Source organism: Abramis brama, assembly GCF_963993115.1.
Source record: "Abramis brama genome assembly, chromosome: 16".
Classification (NCBI taxonomy): domain Eukaryota; kingdom Metazoa; phylum Chordata; class Actinopteri; order Cypriniformes; family Leuciscidae; genus Abramis; species Abramis brama.
Window position 1 is genome coordinate 23,160,152 of NC_139978.1, and position 8,410 is coordinate 23,168,561.

Below are 8,410 nucleotides of genomic sequence, written 5' to 3' on the forward strand. Positions count from 1 at the left end.
GATGAGCGCCACAAACTCACGATGATTTGTTGTTGTAACTCTTGCTTTGAGCCTGCAAATCCCTGTTTATATACACTCCAGTGAAAGAAAGACAATCATTTCCCAAATACAAAACCCCACTGACTTGCTGACCATACATGAGAACATATACTATCTTTACTGATGAAAACGTGACGCTTTTTGTAGACCAAATGCATTTGAGAGCTTAAAGATTTAAATAAAGCCTTTTTCAATCTTAACAATGCATATTTAAATCAAATAAATGAAACTTTAAAGGAGGATAAATCATGCGCTCTTCCACACAAAGGATAGAGTTCAAATTCAGTGCTTCCACAAACATGATACGGTCACTCAAAAGGCCTGTCAAAGTTAGTAACAAAGGGAAAAATATAGCTGTAACATTCATCAACTTTTGAGTTGCCATAGCAACAGCATGTTCATTCAAGAAACAAAGGTCACATGTGAATTAGAATATAAGAAAGTTTTTTTTTTCTGAAGATAGGGTGAGTACAAGTCAAAATTCTCATTCTTTTTCTTTTTCATGCCACACCATGTTGTTCCTTCATATTCTCACCAGTGTGAGGTTTAACAAATAACCTTATTAGCCAATTAAACTTAGTTGATTCACTGGTTTGCGTAGACGGTTGTAAAACTCTGTCTCTGACGTGGGAGAGTGAGGGGCTGAATGGAAGATAGTGGAGCTGGTGGGGCTCGGTGCATTGTGGGTGAAATCACACGGAAACCTGAACTTAAAGCCGACTTGAGTCACTTCCTCTCAGAGGAGAATAAAGGATGCCTCCCACAAAGAGAGAGAAAGACAAGAAACCACCTCCACATCCGCAGCAGTGTAAGAAAAGGGCACATTGTGTGATGTCATGAAAAGCAGAGCGTCTTTTTTAATCAGCTGAAAAGGAAACGGTAAAACTTTTTACACGCCCTTCCACTGACTTTTGAATAATATATAAAGGCAATATACAACATTTGTACATTTAGACTAAGCACTGGCGTCCTGATGTGTGTGTCGGAGGCCCTAGATAAAAACGCACACCAAAAGCCTTTTGTGTCTAAAATACCGAGTCGCAAGTTTTTTTGTTCAAGAGAACGTCCTTTCACCCAACCCACCCCCTCTGTTGTGTTTCGTCCCCGTCGTCGTGAGTCACACAGCACGACGCAAAAGAACTTTGGGAATTTCAGAAGACTTTCTGGCGGGACAAATGGAGCCGCTACAAATGCACTGCAGTGGGTCTCCTACACAACGCTTGACAACTGTCTTTCACTCTGTTTACAGCAGTTAGTAAAGAGGCCAGAAAGATGGACAGGACAGACCTCATAGATTTCATACCAAGTAGACAGTGCTGAACTGCTGGTGCTTTTGAACATTTTGAGCAGTGCAATGAATTGTTATTTGTACAATTTGTAAAAAAAAAAATCTTAAAATTAAGATTTAAGAAGTCAATAAAGCTCTAATATATATATTTTTAATTATAACTTTATTAAATATGCAATAGCTATTGGGTAAACAAACAATGAAAAGTTGTCACGTGTTTTATATGTTGTAATTTCATAAAATGCATACGGAATCATATGCGCGAGTCGGCGCACACCACAAAACGTATCGGATCCTTTGAATTCTGCAGAGAATTATATATTTTAAAGCGAGATGAAGGAGATATTAGGAGGAGAAAGGGTTAGAGATTAGGAGGAAACTGCGGCTTTACTGAGTTCAACAGCTCTGGCCGAGCTGTGAAATAAACTAAACGCTATTGGCTATTTTTCAAAAAGGGGAGGAGCTGATCGATATGTCCCACCCATAGACTGTAAAAAGAAGATGGACGATGCCCCTTCGCTCTCTTCCATTGGTGAGAACTGAAGTCGCCAGTGTCCCGATATGGCGCAGATATCCTGGAACTCGAGTCTGCGCAGTAGCGATCTCGGGACCAGACCTGCGCAGTAGTGAGCAGGAAGTAAAGCCGCGAAATCAACGCTCAGCCCTCACTCTCGCAGAATGCACTCTCCCTGAGTGCACTTTTTTAAAACTTGATTGCAGTACGACAAGAGGCTTGTTAAAATAAAGTAAATACAATCTCCTCAGTCCTCCGAAGATCCCGAAAAAAATGTCCGTTGGTGCTGCAGTGACTACTTCGCTCAGAGAACCTGTCAATCACAGCTATCGAGACGTTTTGGCTTCACTTTTCAGGGCTTGTGCTGCACGCTTGGTCCCACCCTGTCTTCCTGTTTCAGTGGAAATTATGTCAACACTCTGAATAATGCTGTGTTTCAAGGCACTTCAGAGGGATTTTAAATTGTCCTTAAAAAGCTTGCCCAGCAAACACAGAACGTTCCCCTAACGTTCCCGTTTGGTTCCCATTTGGTTTTTTTTTTGGGAACCAAACAAGAACGTTCTGGGAACGTTCCCTGTAGGTTATTTTTAGGATCTTTGTTTATAACATTAAGGGAACGTTCCCAGAACGTTCCCTGTAGGTTATTTTTAGGTTTAAATTTATAACCTAAAGAGAACGTTCTGGGAACATTCCCTGTAGGTTATTTTTAGGATATATTTTTATAACTTTAAGGGAACGTTCCCAGAACGTTCCCTGTAGGTTATTTTTAGGTTTAAATTTATAACCTAAAGAGAACGTTCTGGGAACATTCCCTGTAGGTTATTTTTAGGATCTATTTTTATAACTTTAAGGGAACGTTCCCAGAACGTTCCCTGTAGGTTATTTTTAGGTTTAAATTTATAACCTAAAGAGAACGTTCTGGGAACGTTCCCTGCAGGTTGTTATTTAATAACCTAAAGAGAACCTTCCCAGAACGTTCCCTGCAGGTTATTTTTAGGTTTAATTTTTATAACCTAAAGAGAACCTTCCCAGAACGTTTCCTTGCAGGTTTTAGGTTTTATTTTTATAACCTAAAGAGAACGTTCTGGGAACGTTCTCTGCAGGTTATTATTTTAATATCACTTAGCCTACTATTAACAGGCAGATTACCAACTGACAACGTCGTCAGTACGGTCCCCTAAGGTTATAAGATAACCAACAACGTTCAGATCTATTCGCAATAACTTTTTATTAATGATATTTTAAATTATGTTATATTTTAATTCTATATGTTTATTTAAATGCTGCATGACTTTGAAGTGTTTTAATGCGCATGCGCGTGATCAAACACTGGAGCACGTGCGCTGCGCGAGAGCAGATGGAAACGTCATCGACAACTGACAAACAACAAAACTCCCGTCTCTCGCTGTTGGTTTCACTGCTTTCAGGTAAGTTTAGACAACAAAATCTCACAAATAATACACACAAACGCCCCTGACACATTTCTTACGTGTAATTGACACGCTTCTGTTAAATATTTATTTTAAAGAAATGGTTTTATGTCTTTGAAAAAGTCCGTTAGCATCTACGCTAGCTAACCGTTTTCAAAAGACAACGTTAGGCCTAAGTTACGTTAAGTTGAGGTCTTATTTATGAAAGTTTGGGTTTTTAAACACATATTTAGTGTAGATAACAGTTTTTGATAGTTTTGCTGGTAATTTGTCAATGGGAAGTAAGCTAATTTATTTAGGCTAACCAAAAAGAATGCACTGTATTGTTAACTTAATCAGTGACGTTACTTACCAATATTGCTAAAATGTGATTTCAGAATAGCGAGAGAAAAAATAAAACTCTACAACAAGGGGTGAGTTATTGTTTAATCATGATGATAATTCCATATGCATTTATTTCACAATATATTATCTTAAGATTTGTATATATTTATCTTTTCTGCATTTCACCTCTGTTCTAGCTTGGTTCCTTGTAATAAACCTATCACATGTAATATTTTTGGCTCTGTGACAAACAGCATGTTATGTTCCTAGATCATCATGCTGTGATGGCCTGCTGCACTCCCTGTCCAAGAAAATCTCTATGAACCATATGACTAGTAAGCAAAACCACCTCAAACATGCAGTGCACTGCTGTTCAAAGGTTTGGGGTCTGTAAGATTTATGCTTTTGAAATAAGTCTCACATTTTAAAATCATTAACCCCAAGTTTTTTCAGTGAGATTGTCCTTGAGAAGCCTGTAAGCTAAATAATCAGCTAAATAATAGGCGACTAATACAATATTATAATGGTCATAGTTATAATAATTCATTTAACTATTATGATAACATGATATCCTGATGATTACTATATTTTATTTTATTTCTTTAGGTCTGTTTTGAATTATGTTGGCCAATGAGACTGACAACATACTGTCCAACTCAAAGGTATTTATGTATTTTTTTTATTTTTTTTATTGATCAATACTGAAATTCTTTGTACTTTTAAATGCGGTTCAGGGGGTCGACAACTTTAGGCAGTTATTTTTCACAGATTTATTTATTTAATGTTTATTTGACAGGGACAAATGCATAGAACATTGCTTTATAAAAAATACAAAGTATATGCCATGCATACAGGTTTATAGCCATGACTAATTTGCAACCCCTAGATATCTTGGGCAGCTGTGGCTCATACTCTTAGCCTTTAAAAATGTTTGAATTGATATCCCCAATGCAATATCAGGGGGTAAATATATCATTAGAGTTCTTAAAGTTATGGCTTTGCTCTTGTTACCAGATGAGATATAATCCCTATTGTTTGGCCCTGTATTCTTCAGGACAAGACCTTGATGCCATCCACAGTCAGTAGATGAAGAAGGTGAGTTTAGCCGAATTCAGTTCTCTTTCACTTTTTTTTTTTTAGCTTAAACAGACACGTGCACGCAAAATGAAGTCAAAATGGCGAGTTTCCTCTTGTCTTGTGTTTTAAACAGAAAGAAAACAGATGCGTGTCATTTATATTAGTTCTGCGCATTCGTCTTAAAGGGACAGCAGCCTAACGTACCCGCAGCTGTTTGTGTCGCCAATGGTGATCAAACATCAAAAGAGACAATGACTTGTAGCTTTAGCAAAGATACATTAATTTTATAGTTATTTTATTTTTACACTGAAGACTTATTTTACATTTTGATAAATCAATTTCTGTACCTGATAAGTTAGATTTAACTGAAAAACATAATGCACTGCTTATTTCAACTGTGTTTTTCTTCTATTGTATTTATCTATGCTTGTTATCTATTGTAATTTTCTATGCAGGTTCACTCCTCTACAAAATCCCCCCAATAGAGGTTATGCGGAGCGCCCAGCGGTTGAACCGGAAAGAGGTCTAAGCATTTCCGCTTTTCACTTCCGTACACATCTGCAGCGGTAGGTGATCTCTGAGTTTACTGTTAATTTTTGCTTATTACACTAAAATTCTTACTTCTGTTTTAATTAAAATGTCACGAAGGCTAAAATATCAGAAAAGGGAACATCCGAACAGCAGTTTTTGTTGTGTGCTGATCTGCTCTATGTCGGGGAAAATGAGTAGTACAAATAGGTTCTGTACTCATAAAGTGACGTCAACATCAGCAGTAGCATTCGCCGTCAGGCAAGTGTTATTTAAATAAACTCCTGATGTACTTACAAACTTTCCAATGACTCGTTTAATGAGTACAGAACCTATTTGTACTACTGTAGTAGTTTGGTACCATTCTGGGCATTATTAGTGGGGTAATTTACCAGATACAAACCTGGAGCCGTTAGCGCATGCACTAAACCATACGGCTGATATCTCTAAATAAACTCTAAATTTTTCAATATTGTGCAGCACTAATATTGAGCATATCTTAAAGTGAACCTGGAATGATAATTTGTGATACCAGATGAGATGTATGTATGATAGATTTTGAACTGTACTATTTTTTTTATTTCAGGTTTTCTGGGATCCCAGCGGAAGGCATCAAGGCATCAGATGTTGGCCTGGACAGATGCACCTGTAAACTACACCGACCTTTGCTTTTGCATGGATGGCTGATTATTACCATGTTCTGTGAGGGTTTCATTATAGCAAAACTGAGCACCTGTGACAGTGGAATTTGTAGGTGTAAAGTCACAGAGATTAAAAAAAAAAAATTGATAGCAGTTTCAAACTTTTTTTCACTTTCTTTCTCATAAACAACACAGCAGTTACAGGTTTTCAAATTCTTCATTGGAGGTGAGACTTGTACATAAAAGGTAGAGCGAATTCGCAGGTCAGAGTTCACTAGACTTAAATATTATTTTCTCTGTTTTTTATTTGACTTCAGAGAGAGAGGCTTAATATGGGTATCCTTACCCCTATATAAAACATTCCTTTTTTGATTTGTAGTCTGAAATAATAAATAGTGCAATATAAATAAATGCAATGTAGTGTTTTGAAATATATAAATTTTTCTATACACATTGATGCTGAAATATCTGAATAAATACATGATACCAGCAGCGCTCGTGCTCATATCTCCTACAGCTTGTGATCCCAATTGTGATCCACAATCCCACTTCACTCTTTTCATTTGCTCCAGATGAATATTAATGCCATTACAGGGCTTGAATTTTGGCATGGGATTGTGTGTCCATGTAACGCGTTGTCTTTTTATTTTCTTGTTAAATTTGCAGATGGTGTTGGGAGTTTAAATGTTTTGAGCGGAGTGAAGATTGGCACATTCATGTATATTGTATATAAATGAATACTTTTTCAACTTTATAGCCAAAGTTATAGGCTACAGTTTGCAAAAAGATAGTTTTAATTAAAATGTTTGTGCAGTTTTATTTATTGAAATATTTTCATGTTTGAAATATTAAATGTAAATTACTGTTCCTGAATACATTTTGCTAACGCTGTTTTTAATGACTTATTTTAGGTTGATAATTAAACAATGAATAAACAAAAACATGGATTGTGTGCTGATTTATTTATTTAATACAAACTGATTGATTTACTTATTAATGATAGTTTCTGTAAATTCAATTTATTGTAATAATATATTAATAGGATTCTTAAGTGTTTGAACAATAAACAATGTAGAATATGTTGTTTGTAGACCTATAATTTGTGTACAGGCATATCAGGATGTGTAGACGTTAGGAGAACGTTCCGAGAACGTTCTGGGAACCTTTCGGCAACGTTCCGGGAACGTTCCCCTAACCTTCCGGGAACGTTACGAGAACCTTGCGGGAACCTTTCGGGAACGTTCTGGGAACCTTTCGGGAACGTTCCGGGAACGTTCCCCTAACCTATAGGGAACGTTCTATTAACGTAAAGAAAACTTTCCTGGCTAACCAATAGGGAACGTTCTTGGGAACGTTCTGGGAACCAAAAACTAACGTTCCCAGAACGTTCCCAGAACGTTAAATTGTTAGCTGGGTGGATTCCATTGTGACAATTTACCCTAAATAATGTTACAACGTGCCCCACTATTGGTTACCGTGTGTTCAGTAAACTATATCTTTTTTTCCTGGGTAATAACCTATTTTTTTACAGTCTATGGTAATAACAGAGGAAATGTTCAGTAGTTTTTGTAACCCAGACTTAAAGAGATAGTTCCCCTAAAAATGACATTTCTGTCATTAATTACTCACCCTCATGTTGTTCCAAACTCGTAAGACTTTCACTCATCTTCGAAACACAAATGAAGATCTTTTTGATGAAATCTGAGTGCTTTCTGTCCCTCCGTTAAAGTTCATAAAGAGATCGTAAAACTAATCCATATGCATTGAGAGGTTATGTCAAATTTTCTGAAGAGACTCGATCGCTTTATATGGTGAGGAGATTGAATTGAAGCTTTTATTCACATTTAAACATTCATCAACTCACACGGAAGCTCAAGCATGTTCGCTTGACATGTGAGAACCAGTGAGGTTCATTCTCGTGTGTTACATAGCATGTTTGAGCTTCCGCAAGAACCAATGAGGTTTGTTCTCGCACGTCAAGCAGGTTCGGTTGAGCTTCTTTTTGTCCGCTGATCAATGTTTAAATGTGAATAAAAGCCTCAATTAAATCTGTTCATCATCATATAAAGCGTTCAGATCTTTTCAGAAAATTTGGATTCAATTCATATGGATTAGTTTTACGATCTCTTTATGAACTTTTTGAGGTGTCAAAGTGGTAGTTGCGTAGCTGTCAATGGAGGGACAGAAAGCTCTCAGATTTCATCAAAAAGATCTACATTTGTGTTCCGAAGATGAACGAAAGACTTGCGGGTTTGAAATGACACGAGGGTGAGTAATTAATGACAGAATTTTCATTTGTGGGTGATTATCCCTTGGGTGTGAGCCAATACAGAAATGAACCTACTTTGAGAAATATTTGCTGGAATAAAAAGTCCCTTGCCATCATTAGACAAATATTACGTTTAATATTTAAGTTTTTAAATAGCCTAATGTTCAAATACACTGTTGTATACTACTATCTGCATTGATATGTTTATGTTTTCCTGCCCTTGGTTCGCTGGGAGCAGTGCTGAGGGGGCTGGACCGTGACACTTCACCGGCCGAATAAACCAAACACCTGCCACCGCGC

At 37.0% G+C, this 8,410-nt stretch overlaps 1 long non-coding RNA gene across 1 annotated transcript; it reads left to right on the forward strand.

Moving 5' to 3' along the window:
• Positions 1–2,413: 2,413 nt before the first annotated feature.
• LOC311098474 lies at positions 2,414–6,811 on the forward strand. Its single transcript, XR_014609488.1, has 6 exons — positions 2,414–3,684; positions 3,866–3,930; positions 4,202–4,257; positions 4,650–4,690; positions 5,128–5,238; positions 5,787–6,811. It is a non-coding gene; the product is annotated as an uncharacterized lncRNA (long non-coding RNA).
• Positions 6,812–8,410: the final 1,599 nt, after the last annotated feature.